At 37.7% G+C, this 21,257-nt stretch overlaps 1 protein-coding gene across 5 annotated transcripts in view; it reads left to right on the top strand.

Moving 5' to 3' along the window:
- Positions 1 to 1,945: 1,945 nt before the first annotated feature.
- ATP7 (copper-transporting ATPase 1) overlaps positions 1,946 to 21,257 on the top strand; it is a 297,586-nt gene continuing 278,274 nt past the window's right edge. For all 5 annotated transcript variants that reach the window (XM_083120375.1, XM_083120376.1, XM_083120374.1 and 2 more), the window contains exon 1: positions 1,946 to 2,105. The gene's annotated coding sequence lies outside the window, so the exon portion shown is untranslated. The remainder of the gene's footprint in view (positions 2,106 to 21,257) is intronic.

Here is a 21,257-nt window from a genome sequence, read left to right as displayed (position 1 = left end):
AATTAAGCAACAAGCATTTAAATATAACACTTACCATTCAGTTTTTTCCGATGTTTCCTTCTTCCAACATTTACTGGATTCATTATTTTTCCTTGGTAACTTGATTTAACTTTCACAAATTCGAAGCACTCGCATTGATCATATCGTTAGAAAACACGGAGTGAAATCTCGGCAACAGTGTTGGCTAAAATCTGCACCACGGAGTATATTGCGACGAAACGCCACTTCAAAAATTTTAATAATAAGCACTACTCTCTGAAGGTACGAAATGTTTTCATTTTTTCACATAGTATTTCAGATGCTTGCGGGAAGAACATGTGATCTTTGTTTCACCACGAAATCTTCCATACTAGTCATAAAAGAAAAAAAATGCACCGGTATTGACAAAACTACTACTTCAGCGCCATCTGTACGCAGAAGTTTGAACATGACGGAGACCTTTAATTTTCTGTTATTTACTTAAATATCATTAATCGTAACAAAATTATAAGGTTCACATGTTCTAGTGAATAAAACAATCTTTTATATTGGAAAATTTCTTCCTTACCGAATCTATATTAGTTGTACGCTCATCCATTGAAATTTGGGCTTATGCTTTAACATGGGTTTAGAACCCCCTTAAGTGTACGAAAAGAAAAGTTGTACAAACAATGGCATGTTTCTCTTTCAGTTCCATTTAATTTATTATTGTCATTGGTTGTACAGAATTTGAGTAAGATTTTATGTTGCTAATGATATTAGTTATTGAATTGTAAAGAAAGAATTTCAAAAGAGTGTATTTCCTTTCAGATATTAAAGCATTTTCTTTGAAAATCCTTGTGTACGAATAAGAATGTTACATACTGTAACTATTTGCAGGCTGAATACGGTCCTCTACTTTCACTGAAAAAGTGGAAATATATAGATATTTTACTCAGTAACTTCCATAATATCAAAACATAGTTGTAAGGTTGTATTGTTTGGATTAGGATATTAATATCTACATTATCATAAACTGAGCTTACATCTAAGAATGCAGCTAATACAATTCTGTTTCTTTTCAGTGAATCGTGTGTGCAAATGTAAATATAAGAACTTTTGAAAATGTCATGTGATTTCTATGGTGATAAACAAGTGTTTCTAACTCAGGGAAAGCTATATGTTCGTAGTGTGCGGGACAGAATTTTTGGGGTCGGGATGGGATCGGGACGGGAAATCTTTCAAATCCCGACAAAGTCGGGAAATTTTCGGAACGGGAAATGTTCTAAATTTCCCGAAGCTCTTGAAATCTTGAATTCTACACGTCATATTCACCTTATGTTATTGTTTTTGCATTTCTGGAATAAAAACTAACAATTTACAAGTTCCAGACACTTACAATGCAGAAAACGTCGAGAATTAACGACTTTTTAAAATGACCATCAGGTATTTCCCAACTGCTCGGGATCTCCAAATGTCGGGAAGTCATTTCGAGAAGTCGGAATCGGGACGTGAAAGACTCTGCTAATTTTTCCCCCGATCCTAATTCGTAGTTTTAGGGCCTCCCCGATGGCGCAGTGGTAGCCTCGTCGCCTTGTAATCAAGGGGTCCCGGGTTCGATACCCGGTGGAGGCACATAGTGGTTCGGATCCCACTTTAAACTGTAGGTCCAGTCCCGATTAGCCTTACTGTGCATAAAGTGGACTTAAAACACCAAATCAATCAAGTTCGTAGTTTTATCACGAAATTTATGTTTTATCTACTGACGGTATTAGGCGCTGCGGTCGAAGTATAATTCTAAATATTTTCATCTCGCTTCTAGTTCAAGACTTCGATACTTTGAACTGCGAAACCGTTCTCGAAGTATCTTCCTACCTTTCTGACACGGCCAATATTTCTAACACGAAAGAAAAAAATGTTGGACATAAAAGCGAAATTTTGGTGTAATGTTGTGGCAATACTGAACCAAGTGACTGCAGCAGTGCAATATCATAATATGGCTGTATCCATAATCTGTGCTATCCACTTCCGAACTGACCAACCAAAGTTCTTTAAAACATTGATTTTGTGTTATATTTTTCCAAATGATCACATTTATTTGTCCAAATTAGAGGAGTAAAACGTCATGTTAGATGCTGATATACCGTGTAAGTTGTATCATGTCAAATTAGACTTTTAATTTAAAGAAATGTCAGTATAGTTGTATTTAGTATGTTGTCAATATATCTTGAATATAAATAATTCCAGACAGTATATCTATAGAATAATTCAGTGTTCGTACTTTTTAAAAGTAACTGTGTTACTTAGTTCGGTACTATTATCGTATGAGGGAAACACCTACGAATCATATATTTCGGACTTCTTTACATTGCTAACGTGTTATTTTCGAATGTGGAACATTTCCTAAAGTGAAATAATGCATATCAATGTCTATTTCTTCTATTTACGAGTACTTACTGTTACTTGTTGTTTCGAATCTGTAACACATTATGGCCGTGATAGCGTACTGGTTTAGGGGGTGTTCTGAGAGTGTTTTGTCGATTTATGCAGTGTTGCATAAATTTTCACCGGAAAATATCTACTTTTGTGCCCGGATTTGAAATTATGCTAATACGTCGCAAACCATTGACGTTAGCCCCAAAAACCATTTTCCGTAAGGTTAGGTTAAGTTAGGTTAGGCAAGCATAGTTAAAAAAAATAATTAAAAATACTCGACACGTCATGTTTTAGTAAAAACACGGCGAGGCTGAAACACTGACTACGGGGTTGCATCATCTTAATACACGGAACATTGCACTCTCGTGCAGAAAGCAAATGGCGGGAGCAGAAACAGCATGTCGGACAGAGATTTTCGCAGAAAACAACACGCATTCACATTAAAATGAATCAAATCTACATTCAGGAACTTCCACAACGCTAAAGAAAATGATTCCCGTAAGTACTTTCTCCTGTAAATTTGAAGGAATCCGTTTCCCTCATACGATAATGTTACCCTTAGTTCAAAGAGGGTAACGGTTCCGATTGTTTTATGATTTTTTTAAATTCTCCTAGCAGAAATACTAATTATCGTACAATTTTGGAAATTATTGTCACACGAAATTTGAACCTTCCTTAAAGTAATGAGCACTCCTTTGATTCGAAAAAGAAGTTATTAATGTTGAAAAAAACAACTTAAAAATTACCTTGCGCAAGCATGTACGCTTCCCATGGACAAGGTTATTCTCCATTTATTGATTATCCATTGACAAGCGACAGTAAGTATCGTAGAGAGTAGTGAGAATGAATAAATGTAGAAGTAAATCGGAACCTTAGTAGAATGCATTTAGGTACTTTATTTTAATGCTAAGAGAACCAAACCTAACCTGCCTGACCTAACCACGAAAGTATTTATTGAACAAAATCTTAAGTAATCGCTACAACTCCGCAGTATGTGTTAACAGACAAAAAAAGGTAAAGTGTTCCCCTGTGCTTAGCACCATGCCGTGAAGGCGGGGTTGTTCGGTAACGCCCCACACTTTCTTGATCCGATCATGAGTAGGGGTGATGTGATCAGCATCACGCCCCTGACAGCCTTTACTCCCCAGGGTTTCCCTCAGGTACCCATGTCATTCGAGGCTGGTTGGGCTCCGGGGCCGCTTCCAGTGGCTAGAGTCTATTTACGTCCTTCTTGCCCGCTTACAAAACCGTGCTAGCAGCAGCTGGCGCTCCGGCATCCGTAGGGTAAGTAAGTTTTTCTTTTTACACTTTCTGTCACTAACCATTCACGGGAACGAGGTTAGGTTAGGTTCCATTAGTACTCATTTCACCCCTAAATATGTGCTTCATCATCGAAAAATGTCCTCAGTACGTTCAATCATGCATATCCGGACAACATCGGTTTTTCTCGATTTTCTCCTCCAGGAAATTTTTCCTCGCCTTGGGATTTACTTTGTTGAATTCCTTATAAAATAACCTTTCCAACTATATATGACACGTGTTCCTTAGGAAAAGGACGTAAACTAGACTCTTACCCTACCAGTGTTAGATAAGTTCCTGGATTTGAACCGGCCGGGGATCGAACCCGGGCCCTTTAGCATGGTAGTCAGACACGTTACCGACTGAGCCACAGACGTAAATCGAAATGGAATCATTTAAAAATTGCATTCGTAACATAATGAAATCGCAGTAAGACAAAAGGAACTTGGGCCTCAAAGAGTAACAGAGTTACAGTTGCTTGTTTTAGAAGTTACTCTGTTACAGTTACTGATACTTGAAAAGTAACTGTAACTTACTTTGGTAATTATGCAATATCACCCGAACACCTCTCACTCGTTTATTTTGTTAATTTTAGCATTGATACTTACCTATTCTGCATTGCAGAAGATTCTTTGAGGTGAAGTTATGCCTTTTTCCATAAAATAGTGTCAACTTTTCATATTATGAGTTATTATTTGTCTTCCTTGTTCCGCTTAGGTAACAGACAATATGGCGTGCGCTCGTCATAGATCATCGTACGTCATGCTTGTGTTTTGTCGATTTGGAGTGGGCAGTCATTTTTCAAGTTGGGATCACTTGTTTTTCCATGAAAAAAGCATTATTTTTAACATTATAGTTATTTATTTGTCGTTGCTAATTCGGTGGCCAAATCTTGACTCACGTTGTCTGTCGTCAGCTGATGTGCAGTGTTTCCAAACCTATGAACCTATAAATGCTGCACAAGATATTCACTAAACGTTTTTAATCAAAAATTGTTCCACAAACCATTCACGAAAGGTTTGGTTAGGTTCAGTTAGGTTAGGAAAATTTAGAAAAAAAAATTAAACAAAAGAAAAAATAAATTAATTTTCGTACACATATAGAGCCACTTCCCATCCCATGCAATGTGTAGCTTACATATACTAGAACATTTAGGACATTTCATTTCTTCCTTCACGATTCCATGTTCAATTAAAAAATCTCGTGGGTCTTCAATATCCGGGAACATTTTCACAACGCAACCTTGACACGTCATCTTGTCAAACTACTGCGTGGTTGCTACACTGACAGGCGGTTACATAACCGAACGCACGGAACATTTGATTCACGTAGTCGATGGCAATGGTGGCACAAGCTATCATGCAACGGAGATGCATGAATGACGAAAAATACCTTACTTACAGGCCAAATAAGTTGCATGATTCCAAAAAACAATTTCCCCGGCTTCAGAGAGCCACAAGAACTTAATTCCGTAAGTACTATCTCGTCTTTTCTCCTGTAAATTTCAAGAAATGTGTCTCCGGCTTATCTAATTGTTACCGGTTTATTTCCTATTTCCCGTTTATTTCCTAATTATTTTCATTTGTTCATCATGCTATGTATGCATTTTTTACATGGTTCGATTTACATCTGTTAACACATACTGCACAGTTTTACCGATAGGAAGTGTGCATGCTTGTGTAAGGTGATTTTTAAAAGATGTAACTAGTAAGGGAGCTCAAGTTTTTTTCCAACATAAATGAGTTTTTTTAAAAAATTGAAACAGTGCTCACTACCTTAAGGAACGTTCAAATTTCGTGTGACAATTATTGTCAAAATTCTATGATAACACTGTTCGGCAAAATTAAACTTTTTGTCGCTCCCATGAACCAAATTAGGTGATTCTTATAGATTTCGAGCTCCCGAGTTCGAATCCGCAACCCGTTTTTCTCCAAGACGTACCAGTTTTGAGGGAGGGGGTGGGTTTCAATTACCACGCAAAGGTGCTATTCTCCCCCCCATATAAAATTGCATGCTATCATTAGAATTTCAATATAAAACAAACAGATACAACTACATAAAGAGTAAAAGTTCAACATTTGCATGTCATTTGGTGTTCCTGCTCCTCTTGTAATTTGTACAGGGTGTCTCGCGTGTCGCGATCCAACAGAAGTCGGTCAACATATTCACACTCCATTTCCCACTGTAGCGCCTCTCCATGGTAGCTATTTGTTGATGAAACCTTTCACCGTGTTCATCGGAGACCTCACCCAAGCTGTACTGTTGAGGGAAGAAGTCCAAGTGACAATGCAGGAAATGTAACTTGAGGGACATATTAAATCCTATGGTACGAAATGAAGTAATTAACCTGCCCACAATGTCTTTGTAATTAGGTGACTTATGATTCCCGACAAAATTACTGCACACGTCTCAAAAGGCCTCCCTAGCCTCACGTTCCACATCACTCAGCTTAGGAAGAAATGTAGGATCCTTCAAAACGTCTCTGATTTGAGACCCTGTATAAACACCTTTTTTTCACCTTGGCCTGGCTAAGTCTTGGGAACAGTTTTCTGATATGAGTAAATGCTTCACCATCCCGCTTCAGGGCCTTGACAAATACCTTCATTAGATGGAGAGGTGGTAAGAATACTTTCTCCGGATCCACAAGAGGTTCATTAGTCACATTCATCTCTCCTGGGACCAGTTGGTTCCTTGGTGGCCATTTTGTGATGGTATACTGTATATGATCAGTGTGTACGAGTCTGGTGGTACGGGTACAGGCAGAACAACATCATGTGGGACAGGTCTCCTCGCGGAATCCAAGTCAGGATACTGTATTTTATGCTTCGTGCCTTTTCAGAAACCTGTAATATTGGTCAGGCAGAAGTAACAGTCGTCAACATGATCCCGGGGCTCACGCCAAACCATAGGTACGGCGAATGGTATCGATTTATGTGTACCTTTTAACCATCCTTTTAGAGTACGCGTACACGAGTTACAACTTTGTTTGGGAGCCCAATCGCGATCCTGGTCGCCGACTTTACACACAAAGTACAGGTGGTACGCTGTCTTTAGGAACGGTGACAATGCCCTACTTTGCCCCTTGAAGACCACTTCCCCACATATGTAGCAGAATGAATCTACCGAGTTTTTGCAAGTTCGTGGCATGTTGGTTTAACACAAATGTCGATATTTCACGCAGAAATATTTTTCCTTAATGATATAAACAGACACAGAGTAACGCGACTCTCTTACACCACGCTCACCTCGGAAGTAAAATATCTGCTTCATGGGACAACGAGGTGGATGTCTTGGCACCTTTTTCCAGCCACATCCTGTTTGTCGTCTAGACAAGGGGGTGCCAACGAATGACCACAAGTTGATTACGAATCCTTTTACCTTGAAGGAAGCCGAGATGACAGTGTAGGAAGAGCGTAATGAAAATAAAACGTTGAACTCCAATGTACACAAATAAGCCTGTCACACACAGTTAAAAACTGTAAGATACCATTCATTTTAGAGCCAGTAACTTATGGCTCATGGGACATCGTGAAAATATTTCTTCCAGCAGTAATGTTAAAATGCAATATTATTCACATTTTTGTTTTGACATTTATCTGGAATTCTCAAAAAAATGTGTGTTGTGGCAGAATTCACTGGTTTTTTTTGGAGTGGGTGGGGTGTATTTGGAATTTTTTTTTCTATTTCGGGGGGGGAGTTGTGGGGACAGGGGAAAGAATGTTCCTAGGATATAGTAACAATTCTTGGATTGAGGTAAAAATACAGAATTATGCATTCCAAGCATAAAAAATACAATTTCATTAAAAAAATACAATTTTCGGTAAATTTTTATGGAAAATGCCCCCTAAAAAAAAACCTTACGTGCTGGAACTTTTTCAATGCGATATTCGTAATCAGCGACTCGAAATCTATAAGGTACACCCTTTCATCCTCGTGGGAGGATTTTCATGCCGATCAGTGTAATTAGTCTTTGTGCTAGGAGAATTTGAGAAAAATCATTAAACAATGGATACAATTACCCTTTTTTCCGTAAAAATTCTCAAACTGCAGCAAAAGTAACACTCCTTACATAACAACAATGTCAAATTACTATTGCCACCAAACCTAACCATCCTAACCTAACAACTCTTTCCAGTATGAATGAAAATATATAATTTTTCAAAGTACTAACAAAACAACATCAAATTACTGTTGCCGCCAAACCTAACTCTCCTAACCTAACAACCATATGAACGAAAGTATATCATTTTTCAAAGTAGGGTCAATACAATTAATTAATGTGTCTGACAAATTTACAATTCATAATGGGTTAAAACAACCTCCATCGCTTTTTAATTTTGCCTTAGAATGTGCTGTTAGGAAGGTAAAAGAAACTAACGAAGGACTAAAATTAAATGGTGTGACTCAGTTGTTAGCATATGCAGATGATGTAGACTTATTAGGGGATGATATAAATACAATTAAGAATAATGCTAAAATATTTTTCAAAACTGCTAAAGAGATAGGTTTGGAAGATAACAAAGAGAAAACTATATATATGCTTACAGGCCGAAACCAAGTGTTAAGTAATAATCAAAATCTAATTATTGATAACAACTCGTAGGAATGAGTTTCCAAATTCAAGTACTTAGGAGTAATGTTAACAAGTGAAAATTATATTAAAGAGGAAATAAAAAGTTGGCTTAATTCAGGAAATGCATAAACTTTTGTCTTCTCGTATAATATCTAAGAAACTAAAAGTTAAAATTTACAAAACAGTAATTTTACCTGTAGTATTATATGGGTATGAAACTTGGTCCCTTACATTGAAAGAGGAACGTAAATTGAGAGTATTTGAAAATAAGATCCTTAGGAAAATCTTTGGACCTAAAAGGGATGAGGAGGCAGGTGAGTGGAGAAGGTTACGTAATTTGCATTCATGTCCAGATATTATTAGAATAATTAAATCAAGAAGACTTAGGTGGGCAGGCCATGTGGCGCGAATGGGAGAGGAAAGAGGAGTTTACAGGATTCTTGTTGGGAAACCTGATGGTAAGAGACCTGTAGGAAGGCCAAGACGAAGATGGAGGGACATCGTTGAGATAGACCTAAAGGTTAGTTAATACACGGAAATCATCAAATTGAGTGACAAAAAGTTGCTTCATAGTCATGGATTTGCTTCCACTTTTCTTTACTGATAGATACATGCTCGGTTCATTATGACAAATATGTAATATTAGGCTTGTTGAACAAATATGTTGAAAGTTACACATTTTTGAAAATTTGAAGATTTTTAGAAATTGGGTGGATGAACACAAAAATTATTTGTAACAGTATGGTATAGTGAAAACACAGGTCACTCGTTCATTTTCTAATTATTTACATTTGTACTTACCTGTTATGCATGGCGAAACATTTTTGAACGTGGGATTATCATTTTTTTCACTGGAAAAGTGTAATTTTTCACATTACAAGTATTTATTGTTTGTTGCTAATTCACTTTCGTTACACACAATATGGCGGGCAAATCTTGACTCAAGTTGTCTATCGTCAGCGGAAATGCAGTGTTTCCAAACTGATTAACCGAAAAATGCCGCACAAACTATTCACAGAAGGTTTTTAAGCGAAAATTGATCCACAAACCATTCACGGAAGGTTAGGTTCAGTTAGGTTGGGCAAACGTAGAAAATTAAATTGGAAGGAAAAACCTCGCTCACACGCCATCTTGTAAAACTACTGCGTGGTTGCTACACTAACACTTATTAACCGAAAAATGCCACACAAACTATTCACAGAAGGTTTTTAAGTGAAAATTGATACACAAACCATTCACGAAAGGTTAGGTTAGGTTCAGTTAGGTTAGGCAAACATAGAAAATTAAATTTAAAAAAAACAAAACGCTCACATGTCATCTTGTAAAACTACCGCGTGGTTGCTACACTAACAGGGGGTTATATAATCGAACGCACGGAACATTTGATTCACATAGTCGACGGTAATGGTGGCACGAGATATCGTGCATTAGAGATACATTAATGTCGAAAAATACATGATTTACCAGCCGAATAAGTTGAACAAAGGGAGAAAACACTTCCACGAGCTACCAAAAGTCTACAGAAACTCAGTTCCGTAAGTAGTTTCTCCTGTAAATGTGGAGAAATGTGTTTTCACTATTCCATATTGTTACCAAAATATGTCCTGTCTCGGAAACTATATGGAATATTGTGATGATTTATGTATTGTTGGACAGGAGAAGGACAGTCCTAACAAAAAATTACTGTAGTACCAATCTTACCCACTCAGAAAGTAGAAAAATCTGTAAAGAAAATAATATGTTGTAATGAAAAAGACACTCCACTTTGGGTAATTGGGAATCCCAGGTTTTGCCACAGTGAAAATTGTTGCACAACATAATATTAAAAAATCAGAAAGATAATATTGTTCATGATAAATATATCACAGGTTTCAGAATTCAATGTATGAACCATTGTTTCCACTGGCATACAGTTATATTTTTGACAAATTACCACTGATATGAGTATATATAATATTGTTAGAAATGTTGAGTACATGAGAGAAGCATTACTATGATATTTTAGCGCACAGAAATTGTACTAAGACCAGAGTTTTTGTGCAGCACTGGTTGCCTCACCATTGTTAAAGAAATTAATATTTTTGTTGTTCTAACCCCTATGCAAGGGTAGTTCAAAGCAGGTATTATTTTTCTAAAAGTTGACTTTGTTTAAAAATGTTAGCTTTTATTATGGTAATTATATGATATAGCCCGAACACCTCTCACTCGTTTATTTCGTTCATTTTAGCATTGATACTTACCTATTCTGCATTGCGGAAGATTCTTTGAGGTGAAGTTATGCCTTTTTTTATAAAATAGTGTCAACTTTTCATATTACGAGTCATTATTTGTCTTCCTTGTTCCGCTTGGGTAACAGACAATATGGCGTGCACTCGTCATGGATCATCGCACTTCGTGCTTGTGTTTTGTCTATTTGTAGTGGGTATTCAGTGTTTCAACCTTCTTAACCAAAAAATACCTACTTTCTTGTTCATTATGTCATCACAAACCATTCACGATATTCCCAAAAACCATTCACGATAGCCCCAAAAACCATTTCCAGCAAGGTTAGGTTAGGTAAGCGTAGTAAAAAAATCCTTGTAAAAAAAAAAGGCACTTTGGAAACACTGGCGAGACCGTGTGACTTTCGACGCTTGCGTCATCTGCAGGTACATAATGGAAACAACGGCAAAATGTTGTCGCTTTACAGAAAATGCAAGTTCCTTACATAAAAAGTAATAATTTCTTGTTCTGCAGCATTCTTTGGTGAAGTTCTCAGTTTCCGCGAAAGAAAATACCTCGAAGAACTTCGGCAATGCTACAGAAATTGATTTCAGTAAGTAGGTTTTCCTGTAAATTTGAAGAAATCCGTTCGGGCTATATCGCATATTTACCTTTATTGTTTCATAACTTCCGGCATTTTTGGCATTTGGAGAATGTTGGAGAATATAATTACGATAATGCAGTGGCACAAGATGGCACCCAGTGCAGGTTGTGCGAAATTTGTAGCTCCGTTCTTTATCTGTTTTGCGCTAGTACTAGTGCGAATTTGCGTAGTGAAAAAGTGTTTTCCGCCTTGTGAAATTGCAGTAAACGATGGGAATATGTTTGGAGATCAGTTCTATGACAGATTCTTGAAAACTCTGAGTGCTTTTCCAACGCTTTGTTCTCTTCGAGGGGTCGAGCACGTGCAAGGATGCTTCGAAGAAAGCCTCGCCCGGGACCTCCGCCAGGAAGTGCGTGCTCCAGCACCTCTTCCTCCTGCTGTTGCTGCACGGAGACGTTGAACTTCAGCCTGGACCAGTGACATCTACTGGGATAACAACAAGTGATACTGCCTTTCACCTATATTATCAAAACGTGCAGAGTCTAAAGAATAAGTTTTTGGACTGTGAATTAATGACGACTGAGTTCTCCGAATATGACTGTGTGTGCTTTAGTGAGTCTTGGCTCAATTCTGATATCTCGTGTTGAAATTCCCCTCTATGAGCAGTTCGATGTTTACCGTAAAGATCGTGAAATGCGTAGTGGTGGTGGTGTTATGGTGTGTGTGAACAAGAAGTGGCACAGCAAGATACGATTGGATTTACAACGAGACTGCGAATTACTCTGGATAGAAGTAAGTACTAACCACTGTAGAAAAATACTTATAGGTTGTTTCTATCGGCCTGATAGGCGGAGTCCAAAAGAACTCTTAGAGTGTTGCTATGATTCCACTTTGGCAGCTCTGTCCAGCCACGAAGTTATTTTGTGTGGGGATTTTAATATGCACATAAAGTGGAATAATGCTGTAGATGGCATACCAACCACTGGAGACGAAGACTGATTCATAGACAATTTTATTCATGGACTGGGTCTTCTTCAACAGAACATGTACAATACGAGAAAAGATAAAAACCTTGACTTCATATTGTCCTCGTTTGAAACCTGTGACGTCACGCCCTCTTTGAATCTGCTTCAGTCGGACCACGAGTCGCTATGCGCTACCTTCAAAATCCCGGTGAAAGCGGGAGGCTCCCCTTCTGCACCCCCCAGGCATAAGATTCCGCTGTGGAAGAAAATGCCGTGGGACGTCGTCCGTCGAGCCATTGACCTTTTCAACTGGAACCTGCTTTCCGAAGGGTCCGTGACCGAGGCTGTCGAACTGTTTACGGACGTTATTCATGCTCTAATTCAGGACTATGTGCCATATAAAACAATGAAAAGTAAAAAGTTTCCCCCGTGGTTCGATAAAGAGTTGCAGCATCTGTTGCACAACAAAAAGAGAGCATGGCAGCTGTGGAAAAGTTTCCCCAATCCCCCCACACACAACACTTTCAAGGCACTTCGTAAGCATAGTAAAGACCTTATGAAACTGAAATACACAGAATATGTAAACACAGTCACACATGAACTCCTTACTAATCCGAAGAGATTCTGGACATTGATAAATTCACGGAGACAAACCAAATGCATCCCTTTGGAAGCAACACACAATGGCATTTCAGCTGTTGGTAATGATAGAGCTGAACTATTCAATCAAACATTTCAAAATAATTTTGTTTCAAATGATGTTTTAGATCACCCGCCTATCAAATCTATCTGTTCTCACTCTCTTTCTACCGTCTTTACAGAACCAGGTGAAGTCTTGCACTTCCTTACCTCCTTTTCTTCTCACCGAGCATCTGGACCAGACAATATTCCTACTATTTTCCTTCAAAAAACAGCTCACTCGCTAGCTACTCCTCTTGCAATGTTATACAATAGGTGCTTCTCTGAAGGCTGCTTTCCCACTCAATGGAAGAAAGCAAATATCATTCCTATTTTTAAATCTGGCAATGCAAACGATACTACATGTTACAGGTCCATTTCTCTCCTTTCTACACTTGCTATTGTCTGCGAAAAGGTTCTAAAAAATAGACTTCTGAAATTCACATCCCCTTACATTAACCCAGCACAACACGGATTTCTTCCAAATTCTTCATGCCTTACAAATCTTTCTTCTATGCAATCCTATGCCATAAACGCAATTACTAATCGTAATCAGTTGGATGTTGTGTACTTTGATCTCTCCAAAGCTTTTGATTCAGTGGATCACCATTATTTACTGCATAAATTAGCTAACAGATTTAATATAACTGGAAACACGTTAAAAATAGTGAAAGACTATCTAAGAAATAGACTACAACGTGTTATACTTCCTGGAACTAATTCTAACTGGCTTCCTGTTATATCTGGTGTGCCGCAAGGAAGCGTTCTTGGCCCTCTGTTATTTGTATTATATCTGGATGATCTCACAGACCTCTTTAATTCCCCCATCTCAAGCACAATTCTAATGTTCGCTGATGATTGCAAGATTATGAGAGAAATAAAACAGCCATCAGACATGCAACTTCTCCAAAATGACATAAATAGATTCTCTGACTGGTGTAAACGATGGAAACTGACCACAAACCCTTCGAAAATGCTCTTACATAACAATTTCATTGAAGCAAAACATTCTTGAAGGTAATTATGCACTCATCGACATCACTCTAACAAAAGGAGCACAACACCGAGATCTAGGTATCCTCATAGATTCTAAACTAACTTTTGATAATCACATATCAACCATCACAAAAAAGGCAATTCGTATGCTAGGCTTACTTTACAGATTCACCGAAATCCATAACCCGAAAGCACTTTCCATTTACTTCAAAACTTTTGTGTCCCCCATTCTAGAGTACTGTTCACCCATCTGGAACATGGCTGCCCCTTCTCATACCTCCTAGATCGACAATGTTCTCAGTTTTTTCCTCTCCATCGTTCGATATAGAGTGCCGGCCCTGAGACACCTACCTAAGAGAGATCTGCTTATAAACTTAAACATAAATACTCCAGAATCATGCAGATACGTTGCAGATATGAAATTACTACATAAGATAATTAATGGAAACCTAAGATGCAGCATCCCACTCCACGAACTCTCCCTCAGAGTGCCTAGACACAAAACACGGATCAAGGAAACTTTCCACACTGCAACTATAAGACTCTCACTCATTCAACATTCACTATTTCATAGGCTACCAAATCAGTTCAATGTCATCTCAAACCAAACCGATATATTCAGTTCATATCCATCTTTTATCACAAACATAGAAAAAATTGTATATAAGTAATGCTTTTGTGTAACACATCTGTTTATCTTGGAACTGTCTCGACTTGTTTATGTTTATATTTATATTTGTTTATTTTATTTTATTTTATCTTGTTTCGTGTGTTCATTTTAACACTAGTGTACTGTTTTACTGTTGTTTCTTTCCAGTTTAAAATGGCTTCTGCTGTACTGGAAATTTCAATAAATAAATAAATAAATAAGAAAAATGATAGAAAACTGTGGTAAAAAAAACATTGTTTTTTGTACATTTCAAGCTTTATTTTATATTCTGTACCTTTTTTCACCACCTTTTAATGAAAATGGCTGCAATGTAGAACAAAAATCTAAATGGTAAGATTGGTAACACAGTTATTTTCTGTTAGGACTGTCCTCCTCTCCAACAATACCTAAGTCATCAGAATATTCCACATAGATTCCGAGATGTACCATATGGCATGTTTGTTTATCCACCCAATTTCTGAAAATCTTCAAATTTTCAAAAAGGTGTAACTTTCAACATAGGTATTTGTTGTTCAAGCCTAATATCACATATTTGTCATATTAGACCATGTATCCATCAATAAAAAAATTGAAAGCAAATCCATGACTGAAGCAACCTGCTCTGGGTGATTTCACGTGTATTGACTTACAAAGCAACATCAAATTACTATCGCTACCCAACCCTCCTAACCATACAACCATTTCCAAAATGAAAAAAAAATATTTAATTTTTTTAACCCTTAAAGGCACAATGGGGTCCGGAGAGGCCCAGTGAGCTATAAAATATGAAATGTTTCATACTTTTTTAGTCTTATGTAACATTGAAACTTTGTGACATCTTCGTTTGAACATATGTTCACATTTCTCTGCATTTTTATTTTTTATTTTTCAATTTTAAGTTTATTGAATATATTCAGTTTTGAAAATATCTCCTTAAAAGCACAATGTGGCCTTGTCAGGCCCCTTGAAGTTTAACTGCAAAATACAGTTTTATATTTTCTCCAACATACTCTGGCTGAATTTATTTATCGAATGTGGTTGTTTGAGTTTACTAGTCAAATGAGTGGCCTAAATATCCATTTGTGTGTGATTCAGGTTCTGAGTTTCACTGGATAGAAATGGCGAGCCTACATGTGCAAAAGGCAAACAAGGCAGTGGCAACTTGCATAAAAAGGTAAAGTTCCCTTGCATATATCACTGTGCCATGGAATCACATTCAGGGGATGTAGGAATAGGGCCCCAAACATTCTTGATCTCAGCCATGTGGAGGTGATGTGATCAGCCCCATGCTCCAGCTGTCTTAATTCCCCCATTCCCAAGAAACCATTGATTTGAGGCTGTGTGAGCCACTTACATTTCTCATGAATATGTTGGATGTTGCAGCACTAAGTGCATATATTATTTATATGCATCACAATCCACAGTGGAATATAACGGTGCCACATTATCGAAGAATTTTCAGCGAGGACCTGGCTTATGAATTGATAAAGCCAAATGATAAGAAAACTAAGGGAAAGTCTAATCCGGTGTGGAGTAATTGTCTATTTGGCCTACCACCAAAAACTTCATCCAGTGAAAGAAAGAAATACCACATATGCCCTCAGTCCTTGGATAGAAAGTCAAAAGCAGTGTGTCGTAATTGTGAAAATAACATAACGTTATGAGCACATGTTTGTAATCTGCGAAATCTTCATTAGACAAGCACAATGAAATCCTAGAGAAAATTTGATAATTCTCGAGAGAAGTGGTTTTTGTTTTAGATTGATTATTTTTGATTGATTTAGTTTACTTTGCTTCACTTTTCTCCCACTTTTAGCTAATTGTGAAAATGGGGGATATATGATGAAATTGATGAATGGACACTCACAAACACCTATGCTCAGGCTGCTATTCGAACCCAACCTGGGACTCCTGTCATTGTAGCACGATGTGCACCATGGGGACCAGCTGGTTTTTGTTTTAGAACTTGTGGGTACAAGTGAATATGAGTAAAATTATTCGTTGAATTTGCAATTGCACTGGCGAAACTTAGGAAGATGAAATTTTTGGAATTATTGTATATTCCAATAAAATTTAGAAAAATATATTATTATAATAATAAAATTAGCTATTAGTTAATGCAAAAAAAATTTCTAACTCCCTTTCCTGTAAAAAAGTATATATTTGTAATTTCATAGCAATTGGTGTACGTACGATCGTAATATTTGTCACTGGGCAGATAAAAAATGATAGGGGCCTCACAGGCCCCCAAAGTGCCAAGTAGGATGTATAGAGCAAAGCGCTTTTAAGGGTTAAAGGAATTACTAGCGGAAATGGGACAAAGGTGCAACACCACAGAAATATAATTGAAAAAAATGCTTGTCAGGCACAGTTTCATGTTTGCCAAAAAAATGTTCTGGTCAGAGCAGAGCAATCCAACTTATATTTGGAACACCTAAATAGGAATTCCACGAACACACTCTCTGCTTGCTGCTGTATTTTCAACTTCTTTCCTGCGATATTGTCTGCTGCCCTTGACAAATTTCTTGTTCATAGTCGCTAAACCATTCTCCTGCAAGTCATGGAAATAAATCTCAGGCTCTTGGCCAACAAATGTAATAATGCTGAATATATCAGAACACTGCCTAATTTTGGTTCACAAGCACTGACTGTACTGCAGACGCACACCCACCTTCCAAAAAAAAAAAGCCAATTACCATGTGACATGAGGGTCCCACTCATTGCATCAAACTCAAACAGCTTCTTGGTCAAGTGCTGTAATTCGTATTCTGATGTTTGGCTAAATCTACTGTATTTATGCTAAGAGTTATAAACCTAACAAGCCTAACCTAACCACGAAAGCATTCCGCACTTATGTCAGAAGATGAAATATGGCGCTTGACAAGAAGGTGTTTGAGTTTGGTACAATGAGTCATACCCATAATATGCACTGAAACATCGTCTGCAGTATATCTAGAGCCCCCTGACGTCACACCAGGATTGCCAACCTTCAATCTCCTATACTTCCAAAACCACTCTAATCTGGGGTTCGAGGCACAAGTGTGTTCGGATCCCACTTTAAACTGTAGGTTCAGTCCCGATTAGTCTTACTGTGCATAAAGTGGACTTACAACAACAAATCACCAACCAACCAACCAACCAAAGCCACTCCAAGATACAAACGTAACGTAACACATACTATTTATTAGTATTCAAGTAATTATTTATATTTCACAGCTGTACAAAATATACATGTAGTGCGTACAGCCAACTGGCTAATATGTGAGAAGTAATAAATATCATATCATCAAGTACTCCTTATTATGAGATGATATACAGTAAGACCTCTTTAATCTGGACCCTGATAAGCTGGACTTGGCTTAATCCGGACAGGAAAAAAAAAGAAGAAAAGTGGAAGGCAAGTTTTTAAATATGGCTATAAATCAGCAATTGGATTCGTCATATTGCTCCGTAACGGACCCCCCCCCCCCTTGCTTTGAGCCAACACACAAATTTTTGAAGTTGAACAACTTTCAGCAACAAGTTTTTAAAAAAACAGCCCCTCTACTGTACTGTATAGTGTATTTAGGTCTATGCCCTTTAAATACACCATAATAAATGTGTTTTGTTGCTATAAGCGGAGTTTTAATGCACTTTCTACTGTTCTTTTAGGTTATTTCAGTTAATCCGGACTTTCGTTAAAGTCCCCATTTGTCCAGATTAATGATGTTTTACTGTACTTCTCTAGCCTTAATCACAACATTAATCATGATTGAATAATAATGGGTATAATTACAGAATACCGGGAGTATCTCAGATTGCTTTCAAATTTAGTATACTCACTAATTTTGTTTTTTCTTGTATGTATGGAATGCTTGCATTGTAGAATTATTTTCCTGTAGTTTACGGTTATTACAAACATAAGAAAACAGTTTTCCGTTGTGACGTTTCAGGAGAACACACGCTCCCTTCATCCATTTTGAGTCAAAATGAAAATAAATGTCTGATGAAGGGAGCGTGTGTTCTCCTCAAACGTCACAACGAAAAACTGTTTTGTTATGCTTGTAATAACCGTGAACTACAGGAAAATATCACTAATTTTGACCTCAAAATCACGAATCTGCAGTTAAAAATTGGCAGTCACGTCTAGAAAATGCAAAATACTGTGCATACATTACCGCTATAGTTGTCGATACTAATGGTTTGATGATGTGAATAAGTGAAGTTTGCTATCCGTTCCATGGAACGTTGCTTTACATGTGACAATATGGCATCTTCAGTAAATGTGGAAAACATACTTGCAGCATGAACCATTCACGTCAGGTTAGGTTAGGCAAGCATAGTTAAAATTCAGGGTATTCATAATCATAGTCTTTGAACGCTAATCGTTGCAAAAAATTGTTGTTTCCTTCATAAGTCACCGGTGTTTACTTCTTTCTACATATTTTGCATTTTCTAGACGTGACCGCCAATTTTTAACTGCAGATTCGTGATTAGGACGCCAAAAGTAGTGAGTATGCCGAATTTGAAAGCAATCTGAGATACTCCCGGTATTCTGTAATTGCTCCGAATTATGAAATAAATGGCAGAACATTAAAAGAAAAATCTTGGTACAGTTTTAACTAAGTAAGAACTTTTGATTTCGTAGTTCTCAAGATAAACAGTAATCAACAGAAACAGTATTTTTTTTTTATAATATGCAAACAGAAATGTAACCATTAAATATAATTTATTGGGATAAGAGAGCAAAACCATAAGCAGCTTGGGAAAAATATTTACTTCATCTTCGTATTTCAAAAATATTAACATCACTGTGCTAAATCACTTCATTCTGTACTCATTTCTTACAAAATCTTTCACTGCTTCATAAGTTCATTTTGAAAAGCATGCTCAATGCACAGCTGATTGAGACATTGTTGTGTATGTTATTCACTCTACATTGTGCTCCCCAATTATCTTTACATATATACATAGGTTGTTTCCGATCTATGGTGACAATTTCAAACTGCTCCTACCTTAAGAGAAACCATGCTCTATAGAGTGCTCTATTTGGTGGCCCTGCATCTTGGCAATTGCCAGACAGTGAAGTTTCCACTGTAGGAGACTGGCACAAAGTGTAGTCATGTCCAGCCTCAACTACTCCTCCTGACAGGCTTTCCATAGTCCTTCAATGGTACCCACACACGATTCTGATCCCTCCCGTAGAGATGGGGAATGTCATGCCGATAAACTGGTGTCAGGACGTTAGCCTGATAATAATCGGAATTAACCTTCGTATTTTTGGCAACATAATGTATGGTCAGCTTGCCATTGTACGAGTATCGAGCAATGACCATGAAACCTGTGCCAAAATTTCCTTACATTCAGTGAACCATCTTTGAAAGTCCCTCGAACCTGTCGATCGATAAAAAATTGCATGTGGCTTGTGACAGTCATCAAGATAAACATATGCCTCGTCCAATGTAACAAGGAACTTCCATTTTTCACCTGACAGGTGCCACTCACAAAGCTTTTGACAGTTGGTGCGACGTTCCTGGATGTGTTTTGGCAAAAGCTTATGAACACACCCCTTGCGTCGCTTTTCCAAACCCAAATCATGGTCAATGGTGGTGTGCACTCTTCAGTGATGTTTGTAGCCGGTTTGCGATACTTCTCTGTGTGGCTGGATTCTCCCTGGTGACCTGTGCCCTGACATCCCGAATTGTAGCTGGTGTGCGGCTAGTAACAGGCCGGGAGTTGGCCTGTTTCTGCCCCACAGGAATCATCCCACGCCTCATCTTACCTGCCCCTTTCAACACCTGTGATATGCCATTTCTGGACAGAGTGAATCCATGCTCCTTGCACAGTTTTATAATGGCACTATAACTGTAGTTTACATCGGAAAGTGCAGTTATGTAACCTTCCCAATATGCACTGATTTTCTGCGACATTCTTCCCGATACGCAATGACCACACCTGTCACGCACAGTCAATGGTCTAACTTGCCCACACGACTGGCAGCTTCGTTCTCTTCATGCTTGGTGGTGCTGCAAAAGGTGTGCAATTTCGTCACCATAGATCGGAAACAACCTCTGTAGCTCTGTCTAGAATGCATTTTCGGAGTGAAAGGAAATAAATGTTGTTTTAGAAAACTACTATTAAATCAGTTATTTTGGCACTTGGTTTGTGTGCTACTTGGATGTTGCAGGGGAGAAGGGCTTTGGAAAGGTGATTGGGTGTGGTAGGATGATATGGGAATGCAAACAATTTAGTCTTGTTGGGAGTTGGTTGTGGTTGTGTGTTTTGTCTGACCTGGATTTCTGCTTTATTGCACCACGTGGAGAATTGGGATTCTGTGTATCCGTGCTCTCATTTCCCAAAATATGAAACCATTCTTTCGTGGAAAAATATGAGAGCGATTCAAGGTATCTTAAAATGGATTTGACCATTCGACTTACCAGAAAATTTCACATGACTTTTTATGTGTCACATGCCCCTATTCCTATTTGAAAAATTGGATTGAATCCAAGCTGTTTGGGTGGAATGTGTAAAATGCATCATACAGTATTTGGTCTCCTGGATACTGCATATTGTCCCATTCATGTACAGTGATTTCTGTAGGAATTATGCATCTTTTTCCATACTTTTGAATCACCCTATAGAATCCAACCTTTCAAACCAAAACCCAAATTTTAGAGCCCATTTTTCTCAAAATTTTGCATATTTGAATTCAATATTAAATTTTGGGTGTGCTAAAATTTGTGTTGACCAGTGTGTAAAGTGAAACATGTCAAAGATATCAAGGATATGGAATATTTTTCCCATTTTTAGCATCTAAAAAGTCATGACATGTTGATAACACCACATCACATTTCTTGTCCTCAGTTCTATTGGTCACATGGATGAGTAACAAAGTCAAAATGTGCCCAATTATGAAAG

The sequence above is a fragment of the Lepisma saccharinum genome, chromosome 4 (genome assembly GCF_977018435.1).
Source record: "Lepisma saccharinum chromosome 4, izLepSacc3.1, whole genome shotgun sequence".
In the NCBI taxonomy this organism is placed as follows: Eukaryota; Metazoa; Arthropoda; class Insecta; order Zygentoma; family Lepismatidae; genus Lepisma; species Lepisma saccharinum.
Note: the sequence above shows the minus strand (reverse complement) of the source record. Positions and strands in the feature narration are given on the sequence as shown.